The sequence below is a fragment of the Lissotriton helveticus genome, chromosome 12 (genome assembly GCF_964261635.1).
Source record: "Lissotriton helveticus chromosome 12, aLisHel1.1, whole genome shotgun sequence".
Lineage (NCBI taxonomy): Eukaryota > Metazoa > Chordata > Amphibia > Caudata > Salamandridae > Lissotriton > Lissotriton helveticus.
Window position 1 is genome coordinate 668,375,080 of NC_136073.1, and position 17,733 is coordinate 668,392,812.

Here is a 17,733-nt window from a genome sequence, read left to right on the forward strand (position 1 = left end):
GGGGCACTCCAGCCCCAGCTCTGGCGCGAAACTGGACAAAGGAAAAGGGGTGTAACCACCCCCCTTCCTGGTACCACCCATAGGAGGGACTTAGGAACTAATCCAGCCCCTTTTAGCTGTATAAAGGTAGGAGCTGAGTCCTAGGACTTTAGATTTGATCCTGAACTGAAACTTGAAACAAAACTCTGGACCTTCGATGTTCTGCTGAAGCTGAAGACTGAAGAATCTCCCTTGTGGCCAAGGAGTGACTACCCTGGGCAACCAGGCACCATGCAGCAAATCAACTGCTTGCATTGTCGACGTTTCCCGCAGGAACCCGAGCACAGAGTCTGACAAGACCCAGACTTCCAGACCTCTCTGACCCTCTCTTCAAGTCTGCAGCATAGCTGAGATCCGTGGAGGCAACGAGACACGTGGGACTGGCCATCTTGAAAAGTCCACGACTTGCTAACTGTGCAGCTCCTGAAGAATCCTCGAAGCTGTGCACTGGGGATTGAGAAGCCCCAAATCCGAGCTCTACCTGCACCGAAGATCAGCCCTCCACACTCCACGAGTTCTGCGTGGGGCCCTTCTGCTTGTGTTCTGCTCGACGCGTTGTCCGGTTGCTGGCCCGTTGGCTAGTAGCCTCTGTGACGACAATCCTTTTGAACCAACTCGCTGGTCTGGTTGCTCCAGACTGGCCCTTGCCTCCCCGCAAAGGTGAGGCACCTCAGACCTTGCTGGTCTGCATCAGAAGCCTTCTTTGAATCCTGCATGGGTTGCCTTTGCCAAGGCTTGTTAACTCCAATCCAGCAGTCGACCCCTCCATCTGCGAGAACCTTCATGGGACAGCTCTTCTCCAGCACCTGGTTGTCCTCGACGCCTCCTGGTCCGCGTGGCTGATGAGACAAGCTTCACAACAGCACCTGATTGCTCCTCAAAGTCGTCTGGTTCCTTCCTGGTTCCACCCGGTCACTGGCTAGTGACCTAGACTCTGTCCCCTCAGCTTTCAGGTCCTCTTCATCCTCGATCCACCCTTGGATCCACCCGGACATCTTCCTCCTGGTCGCCTGCAGCATCTTTCTTCACAGGCTCCATAGACTTCAACAGCGAAACCCGACACATCTTCACACCTATAAACCCGCTTCCTGTGGGTGAGGTAACGCGAGTACTTCGGTGCTCCCAAGGGTATTGACTATCCAAGTATCTAGGTTTTTAGTTGTTTCCTTCTAGCTAGACCGGAAGTGTCCTAAATCCTTACTTATCTAACTTCTAAGTTCCTGTTGACTTTACATTGACTCTCGCGCGTGGGTAAAGACTCTGCACGCGCCGCCTATGGGCCTCCTACTTCTAAACTAAGGTTCAGATAGTGTAGCCCCAGCGATTCCCTAGGCCCTAGGCCTTTCCTTTTCTCGTGACGTGGTACTTATACCACTTTCTTAATATATGGTTTGCTTCGCCCCTAGGGCCTAACCGTAAATTGAGCAACTTAAAGTATCCTGATTAAGTAACTTGTCATGTGCTTTGGCCTCTGATCTCATAAAGAGTTCAGAGAAGTGTGTTAGTAAATAAATACATATATATTTTATATATATCCAGTGTGGTGTCCTTTCATTTGATATTCAAGGGGTTACATATGGTAAAACAGCTGGCTTTACACGCCCTCAAGAGTCTTTTAGCCTAAGACTGTTCTGTCCACGCTACCACTAGGATAGCTGGTCTATAAGGTTGACTTACAACCATCACCATAAGGGTTGTTTGGACTGGTGCAAGGTGTTCACTAGAATAGTGAACATCATATACCAGGCCAACTTCTCACAGTGGGGAGCTAAGCCACGACCTTCATTGTAGAGCTCATAGCCCAGAAACAACACTGTGTATTCTGCAATGTGACATTTTGTAACCGAAGTCCGTAAAATTGAAAATTATGCGGTCAACACGACACAGATGCGGCCAAATTTCGTCGTCCGTGAGATAGATGTCATCCACGTACGAACACGCCTCTGGGTCTACTCTCTCCAAAAGAGAGACAATACGGGCAGCAAACACGCCTGGACTATTCTTATATCCCATAGGTAATCGTTTATATTGGCGTTGTTTGCCACCACTAGTAAAACTGGTCCATTGACTACTCAAGCCAAACAAGTTGTGGACAAAAAAAACACTGGATATGTCAAGTGTGGTTTTAAACCTTTTACGCACGAGACCATCCACTAGGTTAGAGACGTGGGTATTCTGTACTGCACAGGTACGGCAATGCAAGTTTAAATGCCTGTACTCCAATACCAAACGGTACGAACCGTCAGGTTTGGTCACAGTAAAAAGTGGGTTATTCATCGGAGACACACAAGTTTCAATTATTCCTTGATATTCTAATTGCTCAAGGATTTCTGCCACGGAAGCCTTGGCTTCACGTCGCATGGGATATTGAGGTTGAGGCTGGGGCATTGACCGTAAAGGAATCTCGTGTCGGGCGAGAATGTATCCCAACCACAGTGATTACGGTGCAAAGCCGGAGCAAGGGCCTTAGCCCACTCTTGTGCAAAATTCAGCGCATGCTCTTTCGACACTGTGCGAAACTAGGGAGTTATCCTCCTCCCCTCTCGGAGCAGCAAGAACAAAAGGTGGGGGCCAGTCAGCCTCCACTAACAGAATGTCCTACGTTGTAGTCAGATTGTGACACCTTCAATTAAAAGTTGGATCTCAAAAAGCCTGTCAGGGGGAGCTACTCTAGTTTCAGCTGTCTCAACAACATAAGTACCAGTCGCTGCCACCTTCAGTAGTGGACGGAGCGACTCGCGAACTATGGTAATCTCCGCTGCGCTGTCCAACAGCATCAATGTCTGATGCCGAAGCTGCATTCTCACTATCTGTGGCATATCTCGCTATTAATGCGGCAACTTTCTTTTTCTGAAACTGGGGTCTCTTCGGTGTAGAATCGTCCTGCTTGCCTTTACTGTCTTTCTGGCGGGGATGGTCGCTCTTCTGCTGGCCTCCTCCACCACCACCGGTCAATGTGGCCGATGTGTCCTGTAAAGAACGAGGAGAGCGTTGATCAGGAACCTGAAAGCGATCAGGTGATTTTATCGTCGCGCGATCGCGCAAGTCATAAATGCGTTCAGTAGACGTAGGCACGGGAGTTGCAGGACAAAACTCCTGCTTCTGTTGTTGTTTACCCTGTTTTTTGTTCCTAGACCAATTTTGCTTTTTGGATTTGGGTTGATCGTCATTCTCAGGCTTCGACCCTTAAGGTTGCTTTTTCTCTTTTGTGGAAAATGGCTTGACACCCAAACTATTACGGCCAATGGTTTTATAAGCAGCCGTAATAATTCTTGGTAACTGTCAGGGCTTATCGGGGACCACGAGCAAAGCATTAGACACTTGAAAGTTTACCGCATCTCTTTTAATATTAGAAAGGATCAGATCGGAAACTACATCAAATGTGCCGCATAGTCTCATTCCCAATTCAACCGCTGCCTCAGGTCCGCGTTCATCTTGAACACGCTTAATGACCGAGGGAAGGACAGCCATTGACTGAGTGCTGAAGCATCTCGTATACACTGCCGCAAAGATTCTACCCCAAGACTCGCAGTCACCGGCTTCCGGAATCAAGTCTTTAGGTAAACTAGTAGTAAGAATCCTATGCTTTACAACAGGACTCGTATTAGAAAATATCGCTTCCAGCTTGTCAAATTTCTCGGCAAGCCAGAAAGGCATATCATCCTTATCTTGGGGACGCTTGCCCATCACTGCATTAACCATCACAGGACTAAGCTTCATTCCATTAGGTCCAGCTGGAAGGGCAGCGAAACCCGGGGCCCCGCCCCGAAGATTGCGGGTAATGTATTGTACTAAGGCCCTAATAACCGCAATTGCGGTTGTATGTAGGTGCCTTGGATCGGCAACATGAACCGCCCCGCTTGAGGATACGGTGTAAATCCAGCCATAATAGGCCAAGTAGTGCCTGGAATGGACAAATGACCTAATCTAGTCATCATTAAAGAGTGGGGAAGGGCGCCATTAAACCAAACACGATGCTGTCAAGCATTAATTGGAACTTCCTGTGTCCTATAAGGAACATATTCCGCGGGCACGGCTGTGTGAGTATACGTGTGGATCACACCAGTATTTGCGTTCACAGCAGGAAAAGTCACCCACGAGTAAAAGATCTCAAAAGGGTAAGCTACTTAAGCACTCACAACCATGATAACTGCCATGCCCTCCAAGGTGACGTTATAAGTTTGCAAATGATTGCGGACCGCAATGCGACTGTGCTGCGATATGTCAACGTCACCCATTACGACACAGAAATAAAGTGGGACAATGTAAAATCTATTTAGCACAACTGGGAAGTAATTCAAAAGGAAACCTTTTTGATAGATTCAAGCTTGAAAAGACCTATGTAACTACAGGTAGGTTTATCTGTCACCACCGTTAGCCGGAAACGATAGTGAAGGGGTTATGGACTGATATAAGCACTACTCAAGTGCCTTGTAAATACGACCAAACCACGTTGGGAGCCATGTTGCAGGGATTCTGCTCCTACACAGAACTGTGCACAGAGACTTAGGCCCTTAGTGAATTAGGGTGTGCCAAAACTCACCTTAGTACCCAAACCCTCTAACAGACTAGCATCAGTGACTCATTGGTTATTCGTCCTATAGCAAAAACACCAATGATTAGTCAACCCAGAACATGCGACTTAGGTTACCTAAGGTAAGGTGGAAAACAAGAGCACTCTTTCATTACAATCTTACACCAGTCCAAAACAAGGAGTAAATAGAGACACGAGCAAGTTTTAAATGTTTATTTCTAATGCCGTGATATCATGCGCAGTACCTTAGATAATACAAGCAAACATTATCAGACACAAGCTTGTCAGCATTGTTACTATTCCATAAAATACAAAGGGAGAAAGCATCTTATAATGCTGAAGGGAAACAGGTTTAAAATATACCTAGATTTCACCCTCCCTAGCTAGTAGATTAGTTTATAACTACAGAAGGTCTCATAGGATGGCATGGGAGGCTCCATACCTCTGGTACTAAGCAGAAGTGGATCACATCGAGTTCTGCACAAGCTGTCAGCATACGAAAGTTCTCCAAGTGTGTTTTTTCATGCCTGCACAGTGCATTATTAAACGCGCCAGTATCAGGGATGGCCACAGCTGCATATGTGTTATGGCTAAAACGTGCGCTGATCATTCTGAATAACAGACACAGTGTCCAAGATAACCTTGACGGCCCAGGCTCTCACTGTACAGACTAAACTAGCGAGGCAGTTTAGAAATGTAGCATAACAAGGTATTCTCATGTGAAGCAAAATACTCAGCCTTCTCTAAACAATATCTCAAGTGCGTGTCGTGTGCAAAGCAGAGCAGGAAAGTAAAAATGGCGTTCTAAGCTTCTAATGAACCCATGTTAACTTAACACTGTATGAGCGTAAGGCTCAGCCCCACGACAATGTCTTATTTGTAACCACTCTCTACTCAACTCTAGCGTCTATATGTGGACATGGATTAAAAGATCCGATTGCCAGACATGTCACTGCGTACTCTTCTCACTGGAAATCTTTTAGGTTATGGTACACCAATATCAAATAACTCATCTGATAAATTGAGTGAGGAAGGTCTAGTCTATAGTTAAATCGAATAATAAAAAGCATGAATTACAAATTATAACATCTTCATTTTAGCACATCCGACAGTTACTCAATAGTGAAAATGAGAATATTATGTTCAACCACACCTTCTAAAAATGTATACATCTCAAATAATGCCTATTTTTTTCAAACCCAGCATCTTTGTCTTCAGCTGGGCATCCTCTCTACTCTGCTACCCATTTCAACATTATGATAAAGGTATCCTATTGCTTGCTAGACAATTGAATGGCCCTCATGTCAGATGACATCCTTCTGTAGCTTTAGGATGTCTCCATCGACCAACTGCTCTGAGTGAAGATGGCACTCAGGAGGATTAGGCATCAGCAAATATGCACTAGGTAACTACCTGTAATTATGACTGCATAGCAAGTAGGCCCTGTAATGGTAAAGCACTGGGGGCCACTGAAAGCATTGGGCTCCCTTTGAAGTTGCAATGGAGTAACAAGAATGTCTATCATAAAAAAACATCCATCTTGAGTATCAGAGTCCCACATGGAGAGTGCAGAGAAACAGGGTAAATAAGCTTCCCTCCAGGAGAAAGTAAGTCATTCTCTAAACTAAAAACAGCTCATTCCAGCCTCAAAGGCAGTATTTCCTCTGATGAAATATTTATTACACAAGTGTCTGACTGTCTCCAAGGCTGACAAAGCCTGCTTTAAAGTCACTGATTAATTATCAGGAGCTCCATAATGTCAGCCATATTACTACCATGGTGACAGAAATTATATTTAAGCAGAAGACCCCACTATAAGGTACTGAGGACATTGAGATGCTATGAACGTCTTTTAATAACAATAAAAATGGGGCGCTTTGAGCACTTTGGTTTCGGGGCGAGGACCAGATGACCAGCAGGTTCCTTTGACCTCCCTCCCGCCGCCGCGGTAATACCTTCCGCGACCGCTGTGAGGATGGGGGACTACAACCCCCAGAGGCAGTAGCGGCGGAAGCCGCCACCGACGTTTCCGCGCCCGGAGGCGCTTGATAAGGACAAGGACGACCCTGTGGAGCGGGCGCTTTGAGCACTTTGGTTTCGGGGCGAGGACCAGATGACCAGCAGGTTCCTTTGACCTCCCTCCCGCCGCCTCGGTAATACCTTCCGCGACCGCTGTGAGGAGGGGGGGACTACAACCCCCAGAGGCAGTAGCGGCGGAAGCCGCCACCGACGTTTCCGCGCCCGGAGGCGCTTGATAAGGAGAAGGACGACCCTCTGGAGCGGGCGCTTTGAGCACTTTGGTTTCGGGGCGAGGACCAGATGACCAGCAGGTTCCTTTGACCTCCCTCCCACCGTCGCGGTAATACCTTCCGCGACCGCTGTGAGGAGGGGGGACTACAACCCCCAGAGGCAGTAGCGGCGGAAGCCGCCACCGACGTTTCCGCGCCCGGAGGCGCTTGATAAGGAGAAGGACGACCCTGTGGAGCGGGCGCTTTGAGCACTTTGGTTTCGGGGCGAGGACCAGATGACCAGCAGGTTCCTTTGACCTCCCTCCCGCCGCCGCGGTAATACCTTCCGCGACCGCTGTGAGGAGGGGGGGACTACAACCCCCAGAGGCAGTAGCGGCGGAAGCCGCCACAGACGTTTCCGCACCCGGAGGCGCTTGATAAGGAGGACGACGACCCCGCGTCGCGGGAGCGCGCGGGCTGCGCCGGGCAAAGGGCGGGCCCTCTGTGGCCCTCTGGGGCACGAGGAGGCCGGGCAGGGCCCACTCTCTTTATTCTACAGTACTCTGGGCTACAATCAACAGGTGAGATCACGCAACTATAGTCTGTCTGTTGTACCCCTAAAACCCAAGGGGAGATGTCTCTCAAATCTAAGAAGGGGAGAAAGACTGAACCAATGATAACAGGCGGCAGTATAATCGGGACTCTAGAAAGTTTTTTTGCCAGGACTGCTGTGGTGGTGGGGAGAGAAATAGAACTGACGGAGAAACGACTATCTTTAGAACTTGGGACAACGAAGAGGTCGTCGCTAGGTGCAATAAGAGATGCTAGTACACCTGAGTCCACACCTATTGCTGTTAACTTGATTTCCACAGGAAATATCTCAAATGAGAGCACTTCTTCCATTGTCGATTATTCGTCCACTTGTAATAGTGTTTCATCTGATGAATACCAGCCAATTGTAATAAAAAGTAAAGCCAAGGCAAAGGATAGTAGACCTGCTTGCACTAAACAAGCAGGAAAAAGGAAAAGGGGAGGCAACTGTCATGTAGGTAGGAAACCCAAAATTATGATAAAAACTAATAAGGAGGTGAAGTCACTCTTCGGTAAAAATTTGGCAATGCCATCTAGCCCCCCTAAGCAGGACCCACCCCTAGTACTACCTACACCTTCCCCATTAATTAATTATCAACCTTTTCCTACATTTGATACAGAGGGGGTTTGCACTATAGGACATATGGAACATTTGTTACGATCATTCACACTCCCGCTTATTGAGAGGATGACGGTCTTAATTAACAAAGTAAACTCTCTCTGCATGGAAGTTGCAAATATAAAAAAAAGGCTCAGGGACTCCCAAATCTACCTCACACAATAGGGGACCAGAAATTGAGCAAAGGGGACAGGGTAAAGTCATCCTTTCCACCCCTTGCCCGAAATCTGCAAGTGTACTGGAGGGATTAAAATCAATTAGAACTAAGATTGGCTTAGGGGAAAGCTCAGGTAATAAAATAGGGGGTCGAAAGAATATTGAAGATAAAGAAGATAGGAAAAATGGGCCAAAGTCATGTCATATACAGGACAAAGGCGCAAGGGACGTACCTGAATTAGAAGGCACTCCGGCCAAGCTCCGGACTCTTGACCTACCACCTCAATCCGCTCCACTGGTTCTAGTGTTAGGGAATGTACCTCCCCTTAAAGAGGGAGCCAGAGAGAACCACAACCAGTTGAGAAACAAAGTTGCGCACTGGTTGTCTAGTAACACTGCAGAGGATAGGTTGGTAGGGCCAAATATTATAATGGTTACTCGGGTGTCGTGGATTGGCAGGTCTAAGAAATCAAAAAAGGGCGACTGTGTGGTGGTCAACTTCAATAGTCAATCTCCAGTCGAGAGGATTATGAGCGAAGTGAGATGCGGGGGAGGGGGTAGGAGTCAGGGCATTGAGATCCTACCACTAGGCTTCTTTTACAGAGCAATAAACCATGCCAGATTTACTAATGGGAACAACTGGCAACTAGTGAGGAGAGGTCCTCACGGACAGGCAGGATATCAGGGTGAGGCTTTAGGAGGACAGAGATGGGATATAGAGGGGCACAATAGGTATGCATGGCCTAATAGATTTTCAACACTGTCAGGCTTAAATGATTGTGATTGACGCTGTAAGGGGATTGATGGCTATAAAAAGCATTGGGCCAGTCCCCAAAAGCAGAATGAGGGCCTGGCAATTACATCGCCGGAAGGGGTTGAAGTAGGAGGTACTTTAACAGAATCCCAAAACGTACAAGTCCTTCCATTGAGAACCAACTTATTGACAGAGGCCCATATTAACGCAGTTAGTGGTTTACCTAGTACTAAGAGAATAGATCACAAAGTCGTGAAGAGAACTGAAGGACTGCTGAATGCATGTGTCGATAAAGATAATGGGAAACTAGTGCATGCTGTGGCAAATACGGAAAAGGTAGCTGTACCAATTATCAAAGGCAATGTTAATCTCCCACAACCAAAGACATTGGCACAACAAAATTTGGTAAGGGTGGTTTTTTGGAACATTTGTGGACTGGAGAATAAGGTTACCAATACAGTTTGGAGGGACTTTATATACAAATTTGACGTCCTGTGTTTCCAGGAAACATGGCTCATAGGGGAAAAACATCTGGATGGTTATAAAACATTTCATACCCCGGCCGTACATTCCAATCATGGTAGGCACAAGGGGGGAATATGTGTCTATGTATCCAACTTGTTAAGTGTGCGGAGGATAAAAATGCTGAAGAGTTCCCCCTACTACCAAATGGTCTCTATCCATTTTACATCGGGATTAGTCTTGCTGGTGGTGAACTTTTATAATAACATAAAAGAAGGGTTTGAAGAAGTGTTGAATAATCCGGCTGATGACTTAAATCACCTGTACCTTGCAAATGTTAATGATACAATTGTTGTATGGGGAGGGGATTTTAATATTAGCATTTGTAATTCGAATGTATGTACCTCTAGAGAAGATGAGTGGGAAGGAAGCTACAGTGCGAACCATTTTAGACATTCAGGGAAAGGGGATACATTAAATGACATTATGGCTACCCTTGACCTGGAGTTTGCAAATATGATGAGCTCCCCACTGGTGGAATTCAGCTCAACTTTTATATCAAGGGGCCTAGAATCAGTCATTGACTTTATATTAGTACCCAATAAGTACCATAACTGGGTGGAGAAGTTTGAGATACACTCAAATGGCCTCAGTGACCATCTGCCTATTAGCATTTATTTATCCCTACCTGCTTCCTCTAAATCCACTACAGTAGAGGCTCTGGCGTGGGTACAGAATATAACACTGGCTCGACAAAATGGCTTTAGTCTAAAATGGAGTGCGTTAGATTCTGGGGAAACAAATAAGGGGATTGTTACCAAAGCACTGCCATATATCGAGATTTGTCTAGATGAAAAGGCTTCAGATAAAGAGATACTGGATGCCTTTGGAAGCATCACAGTGATAATCCAAGATATCCTTAGAAGAACTGTTAAAAGGCGCCCAAAAGCCATAGGGGGGTTTGATACCCAATGCACTAAAGCATACACTAAATTAAAAGCCACGCTTAAGGATGTACCCAGAAATGCTGAATTAATAAGAATCTGTGGAAGGGCATACAATGAAGCAAGGTTACAACGGAGAAGGGATTTAAAGGAACAAGCATGGCAAAACTTACTCCAAGCCTCTGAAAGCAGAAACCCAAAGTTGTTCTGGCAGGCAGTCAAAGCGCCCTACTTTACCAAGAAGGACATGGCAACAATTGAGGTGGCCATTGATGAACAGACATGGATTGACTTTTTCTCTAATGTCTATAAAAGGGATGGGGAAAGTCTGTGCCCTATTATGGATACGGATGAACTAAACTTGGCCCACTCACCAATAGGCCTAGAAATTGACCTCGATGAAGTTTTGATGGCCATTAATACTAGTAAAGGAAATAAGGCTCCAGGCCCTGATGGGGTACCAAATGATGTTTTTAAGCTAACCCCGGACCTGTGGGCCCCAATATGCACACGCGTTTTACGATCATGCTGTGCAATAGGATTCATTAAAACTTGGTCTGAATCGGTAATAATACCGATACACAAAAAGGGGGATAGAGAGAGCCCTTCTAATTATAGGCCAATATCTTTATTGGACTCCCTCATGAAGCTAGCAGGAAGGGTGGTCTTAAACAAACTACATACCTGGACAACTAACAATAATATTTTGAGTCCTGTGCAATATGGCTTTAGAGAGGGAATGGGTACTGTGGAGCAGGTCCTCAATTTCGTAATAATTCAGGGAAAATACACTCGGGCAAAGAAAGAACGCTTATATGCCATCTTCGTTGATCTCACAGCCGCTTTTGACTGTGTGGATCATGCGAAGTTATGGCAGACCCTTGAATAAATAGGAGTGGAACCAGCCATAGTCTCATTCCTTCGCCAGCTGTACTCTGGGGCAACAGCTAGGGTAAGGCACGGGACTAAGGGAGAATGTACTGGCCCCTTTCCCATAGAGAAGGGTGTTAGACAGGGCTGTGTGCTGGCCCCATTCCTATTTTCGATTTATACGAATGCCCTGGGAAAGGAATTGGAGGCAAGCAACATTGATTGCCCGAGATTCGGTAAGAAACAGGTTGTATCACTCCTCTATGCGGATGACGCAGTGCTTATGGCCCGCACAAAGATAGGTGCCAAGAGAGCTTTAGATAAATACAATCAGTTTATGGCGTCAAGAGGGCTAAAAATTAATGCCAAAAAATCGTTCATGATGGTGTGTGGAAAGGGGCGGACCGAAGTAAAGGAATTAAGGGTGGACGGCCTGACAATTGAATGCACAAAAACCTTTCCTTATTTAGGGGTATCGCTTGATGGTTCGGGGCAGTGGGGGGCTGCAATAATGTCCAGGACTTTGCTATTCAAACGCTCTATAGCGGTACTCATGAATTTCTCGAAACAGCTGGGCAAAAGACCCCCGGAAATCCTTTTAAAAATATATAAGTCAAAATGTAGGAGTATCGCCCTATATGGGGCTGGTATCTGGGGAATTCAGAATGCTCCGACCATTCAGTTAGTCGAGAACCATTTTTTAAGATATCTACTGGCGCTGCCACATGGTGCTGCGACATTTAGCTGCCACGAGGAACTAGGTCTGGAGTATATTTTTTGATCTTATAAAACTCCAGCCAATGTTACTCTGGCATAGGGTATGGACAGGGGAATCATTGGAGCTAAATCGGGATATTATAAAGGATGCAATGGCCCTTGATAATGTAAAATGTATCCCGTGGTTAACGTATGTGAAAAACATCTTCTCAGATCTGCAAAGACCAGAACTATACAGTAACCCCGAAAACATGACTGGGATATCAAGGAAAGACTTGAAATTATTATGCATGAGCCACTTTGGAATGTTAAGAAGTGCAAGTGAACTTCCAAAATGCAGAGTCTTACAGCATCAAATGACCCTGCTATGCCAGTCAATTCAACCATATCTATCTATTTGCAGTGTGGGTTTTGACCGTTTTCTTTTAACGCGGTTCAGATTTGATCTATTCTTTCGGATGGTAACATTTCCGTCAAGAAATTATTGGTCTAGGGATTTGGCACCCTGTACTTGTGATGGTCTGTCAAAGCAATCTACATTCCATCTGATTTTATTCTGTAAATACTATGACAGCAAACGTAGAAGATGGATTAGACAGTATCTGAGACAGGGTCATTGGCGACAATGTAGACCAGCGTATTTAAGCCTTCTGCAATTAGGTAGCAAGAAATGTATTATGGGTATGACTTGTTTTTTAAAGAGTATTTTTAAAAAACGTAAATTAATGATGGTAATTGATTTATTGATGAGTTTTGGCAACAATTACTGTTAAGAAGGAACAGCTTTATATCTAAAATTTACTAATTTAATGTTCTTTTTAAAACTGTTTTTATAGGAGGGTGATTGAGTGTGTAATGAAATATGTATTTTTATTGTGACGCTTTTATGATTTTATACTTTGAAAAATCGAATAAAGCACTTTCTGATTCTGATTCTGAACAATAAAAATGATTTAATGTGAGTTTGACTTACCATAGAAATTGATGAATGAAGTAGAAGGCTGATGACGTTGCTTTTTTTTTTTTTGTCTCAGCAATGCAGGGGCATTCTCTTCTGCAATGCTGCCACTGCTGGTCAATCAGTATATTCTACAGATAGAAAAGTCCACTATTAGTCTATTATTAGAACTTGAATATTTTCATAGTGATTTTTATACAGCGTTAATAATAATAATGGCTTCTGCAATATTGTGAAAATCCACAGCTCACTATAAATTAAAATTTCAGTTGCTTTCAACCTAGCGTACATCTCTCAATCCTATGTCCTATTTGTAACCACTCTCTACTCAACTCTAGCACCTATATGTGGACATGGATTAAAAGATCCGATTGCCAGACATGTCACTGCATACCCTTCTCACTGGAAATCTTTTAGGTTATGGTACACCAATATCAAATAACTCATCTGATAAGTTGAGTGAGGAAGGTCTAGTCTATAGTTCAAGCGAATAATAAAAAGCATGAATTACAGATTCTAACATCTTCATTTTAGCACATCCAACAGTTACACAATAGTGAAGTTGAGAATATTATGTTCAACCACACCTTCTAAAAATGGATCCATCTCAAATAATGCCTATTTTTTTAAAACCCACCATCTTCGTCTTCAGCTGGGCATCCTCTCTACTCTGCTACCCATTTCAACACTATGATAAAGGTATCCTATTGCTTGCTAGACAATTAATTGATTGGCCTTCATGTCAGATGACATCCTTCTGTAGCTTTATGATGTCAGGGCTCCATTGACCAATTGCTCTGAGTGAAGATGACACACAGGAGGATTAGGAATCAGCAAATATGCACTAGGGAACTATCTGTAATTATGACTTCATAGCAAGTAGGCTGTGTAATGGTAACGCACTGAGAGCCACTGAAAGCATTGGGCTCCCTTTGAAGTTGTGACGGAGTTACAAGAATGTCTATCATAAAAAAAACATCCATCTTGAGTATCAGAGTCCCACATGGAGAGTGCAGAGAAACAGGGTAAATAAGCTTCCCTCCAGGAGAAAGTAAGTCATTCGCTCAACTAAAGACAGCTCATTCCAGCCTCAAAGGCAGTATTTCCTTTGATGAAATATTTATTACACAAGTGTCTAAAGTAGGCTTTGTCAGCCTTGGAGACAGCCAAAGTCACTGATTAATTATCAGGAGCTCCATAATGTCAGCCATATTACTACCATGGTAACAGAAATTATATTTACGCAGAAGACCCCACTATAAGGTACTGAGGACATTGAGATGCTATGAACGTCTTTTAATAACAATCAAAATGATTAAATGTGAGTTTGACTTACCATAGAAATTGATGAATGAACCAGAAGGCTGAGGACGTTGCTTTTTAGGTCTCGGACGAGGCAGCGCATGCCCTGTCTCGTCAGAGAGATGCTGTATTCAGTATAGTGGGGAAAGTTCCGCCCACTTTCCAGCTATCATTTTCATTGGCTTTCTTCATAAAATATGCATTGTGATTGGTGTTTGGGATCTTATTCCCGCCTCCTGACGCCTCTTTTGTCATTTTGATCCTTCCGAGGCTATCAGGCCCTTTACTGGAACAGTATTTGCTGCCCTGTGTGTCCCCCCTGCCCCCTCCCGCAATTCACAGTTTATTCGCCCCCCCTTACCCCTCCCACTCCTGTTCGTGCTTTTTAAAATGTGGAAGCTGCCATTTGTAATGCAATACGTCTTGCGTAATTGCGAGTCATATTGCATTGCAAATGTTTGTTTAAAAATAGTGCACAGTCACTAGCACGCCCACCTTGCGAAACGTAGTCACAGAGACTGGAAGCCAGGCGTCTCTCACTTCCGTGTGGATGGGGCTCCCGTGCACCGAGGAGAGTTTGAGTTTTCCCCATTCAAGGAGTCCGCAAACAGATTAATCTGCAGCAGAGTCTTCAGCAGGTATCACAGCATGGCGGCATGCGGCGGCGACCGTCCTTCTGAGCTGGCAGACCCGCTGGTATCGGCCGCGTTAGGAATCTTCTCAGTCCGTAACTTAAGTTACCCTCCTGGCTGCCTCTGCCAGTCTGACGTTATCAGATGATCGTCTCTCCCCTCTCCCTCTTTTTGCCTCCCTTTCTGAGGGTGCCTGAATGGAGAGTCTCGTGGGAGCGCATTGAGGAAGAAACAAGGTGCTACCGCCAATAAATGTTTAATCATTGGATTAATAACAGTCTCCAAGGAGGCAAGGAGAGGAGGATGGGGGTGCGCACTGACCGGGCTTCTCTCACCACAGCAGTACCCATTCTGCTTAATGAGGGGTTAGAGAGTGGGGGCGTAGCTCGGGGAGGAGTGACACCAATACAACTTTCATCAATTTCAGTTTCTTTGTGTTTTTACTTGCGTGGACAGACGTTCAACCTGATCATCCATCGGCTTCATATTATTAGCAAGCATAGCCACTTCTGGACTCTTCTCACTCACTCACTTTCTGTTATATCAAAGTTCTTACATTAAAAATACTCCCATACACTACTCATCCCCCAGCTCTTTTTTCTGGAAGCCTGCGAGTCTCCGATACCCCTGTATGGCGTTGGAGCAATTGGGGAAGCGGGATTCTACTGATCTCCTCTACAATCAGAATTCCACTTTCTCCGCTTTCAATGACAGCGTAATTGACTTCGGCAATTTGACAAACTTCAACGGTAAGAGTTTGAAATAAAAGCCTCATACATTAATAGCGGGATGAAAGGGACTTGGGTCAAAATTTGAACGATAGGAATAATGTATCTATTATACCAGGAGGAGTGACTGACTACCGGGCAGACAGAATGAAAGGTGAATGATGATAGATGCACGCTTACAGATTATGTTTACAACGCTAAATTTCAATAATGCTGTTCAGGGTCTTCCTTGCTACACTTCTGACATTGTGCACGTGGTATTTCTAACATAACAAGCTCTTATTAAAGAAATATAATCATAAACTTACTTCGGTTGGCACCTTTTCTCTTCTGAAATTGCTGGGATTTGCATCTAGCCACATTCCAGTACATGATGTAGTAGTTAATTTACCCCGTCGCTGCCGCACCTAAAATGCAATCTCCCCCTAAGTAGGCGTGAATTGCACAAACCTACGACCTGCACTAAGGTCCAGCACTTGTTGCACTGGAGAACAAGGCGTCCCAACAGGCACCGGGCACAAAGAACAGTAGAAGTACAGCTGTGGTTTCGGCGCACTGCTCCATGTCCTCGTGCCCTGCCAGAGCGATGGGCACTTTCTCTGAACTCTGCCATGGCTGCAGCACCGGGTCTGGACAAGGCCCCGCTCTGCCCGCCCACCCCCTTAGGGCCCCCTCTGCACCTGTCTGGCAATGCCCTAACTCCTACACCCTCCAGTGCACCCCTTGCCAGCCGTACACATCCTGTCTTCCATGATTTCAGACGACCCACTGCCAGGCAGGCGAGATATGGTCATATAAGCTGCCACCCTGCTGATATAATCAGACTCCGGGTAAGGTCAGGGCCTTTGTCAGGGCAGTGACTACTACTTTTACCGTTCACACCAGATATTTCATGCTGAGATGGGTACAATAAAAAGAGGACCATACCTGTTTGTACTTGCACATTCCTGGTTTATTTGCTGCACACTTTTCTATTCAATACTTGGCAAGCTACATATGTCAGAAATATGTGAAACTATTCTTCCAGCATATTTTAATGTAGGTATTTTAAGAAGTTGATTACATTTGGCGTTTACCAGAGGAATGCATTTCTGGCCGTAGCGCAAAAAATAATTAGGAGACGTTAAACCAGGCTATGCGGTGTGTCATTGAACTTCTTGGTCGAGGTCCCGCATTTACAAAAGCTAGTTCTTCTTACACGGATTGCTTTGTTCCTCAGTTTACTTTAATTCAAGACACTTTGGCCCAAATTCACACATAACTGTCATTGTTTTGTGACTAAGAAAAGGCTTTGTTGCACAGCAAAAATGTATACATCTCAAATAATGCCTAATTTTTTCAAACCCACCATCTTCTTCTTCAGCTGGGCATCCTCTCTGCTCTGCTACCCATTTCTATACTATGATATAGGTATCCTATTGCTTGCTAGACAATTGATTGGCCCTCATGTCAGATGACATCCTTCTGCAGCTTTATGTTGTCTGGGATCCATTGACCAATGGCTCTGAGTGAAGATGACACTCAGGAGGATTACGAATCAGCAAATATGCACTAGGGAATTATCTGTAATTATGACTGCATAGCAAGTAGGCCGTGTAATGGTAAAGCACTGAGAGCCACTGAAAGCATTGGGCTACCTTTGTATTTGTGATGGAGTTACAAGAATGTCTACCATAAAAAAACATTCATCTTGAGTATCAGAGTCCCACATGGAGAGTGGAGAGAAACAGGGTAAATACACTTCCCTCCAGGAGAAAGTCAGTCATTCGCTCAACTAAACACAGCTCATTCCAGCCTCAAAGGCAGTATTTCCTCTGATTACATGTTGGACTTGGCCCTTCTGGCAGGTTCACCCCTAAACTTTTTGCTTTTTAATTGTGACCTGGTGATAGTGATTTTTGGTTTCTGCGCACTTTACCACTGTGTCCCAGGGTAAAGTGCATGCGTGTGGTAAGGTTGGCCTGCCCGCCCATAGGAATGCATGGGGAATGTATGTGTCCCTTGTAGTTCCTGATGGGTGGGGTGTGCAAGCTCGAGTTTCGTATGTGTGGACTTGTGTGATTAAATGCTGCGCAATGATGTGTGCGGCGTTATTGTGTCTAGTGTGGAAGTGCCACTTCTAGAAGTTGGCATGTCTGTGTAATTTAGGTGAAATGACTGGCTGCCGTGTGATTGGCTGGAGCTGGCTGGTGTGCCAGG

General features: G+C 45.1%; 1 long non-coding RNA gene across 1 annotated transcript in view; it reads right to left on the reverse strand.

Moving 5' to 3' along the window:
• LOC144799185 (uncharacterized) overlaps positions 1-17,733 on the reverse strand; it is a 366,493-nt gene that overhangs the window by 292,460 nt on the left and 56,300 nt on the right. Inside the window, exon 4 of the long non-coding RNA XR_013603771.1 lies at positions 12,888-13,003. This is a non-coding gene — a long non-coding RNA (uncharacterized LOC144799185). The remainder of the gene's footprint in view (positions 1-12,887; positions 13,004-17,733) is intronic.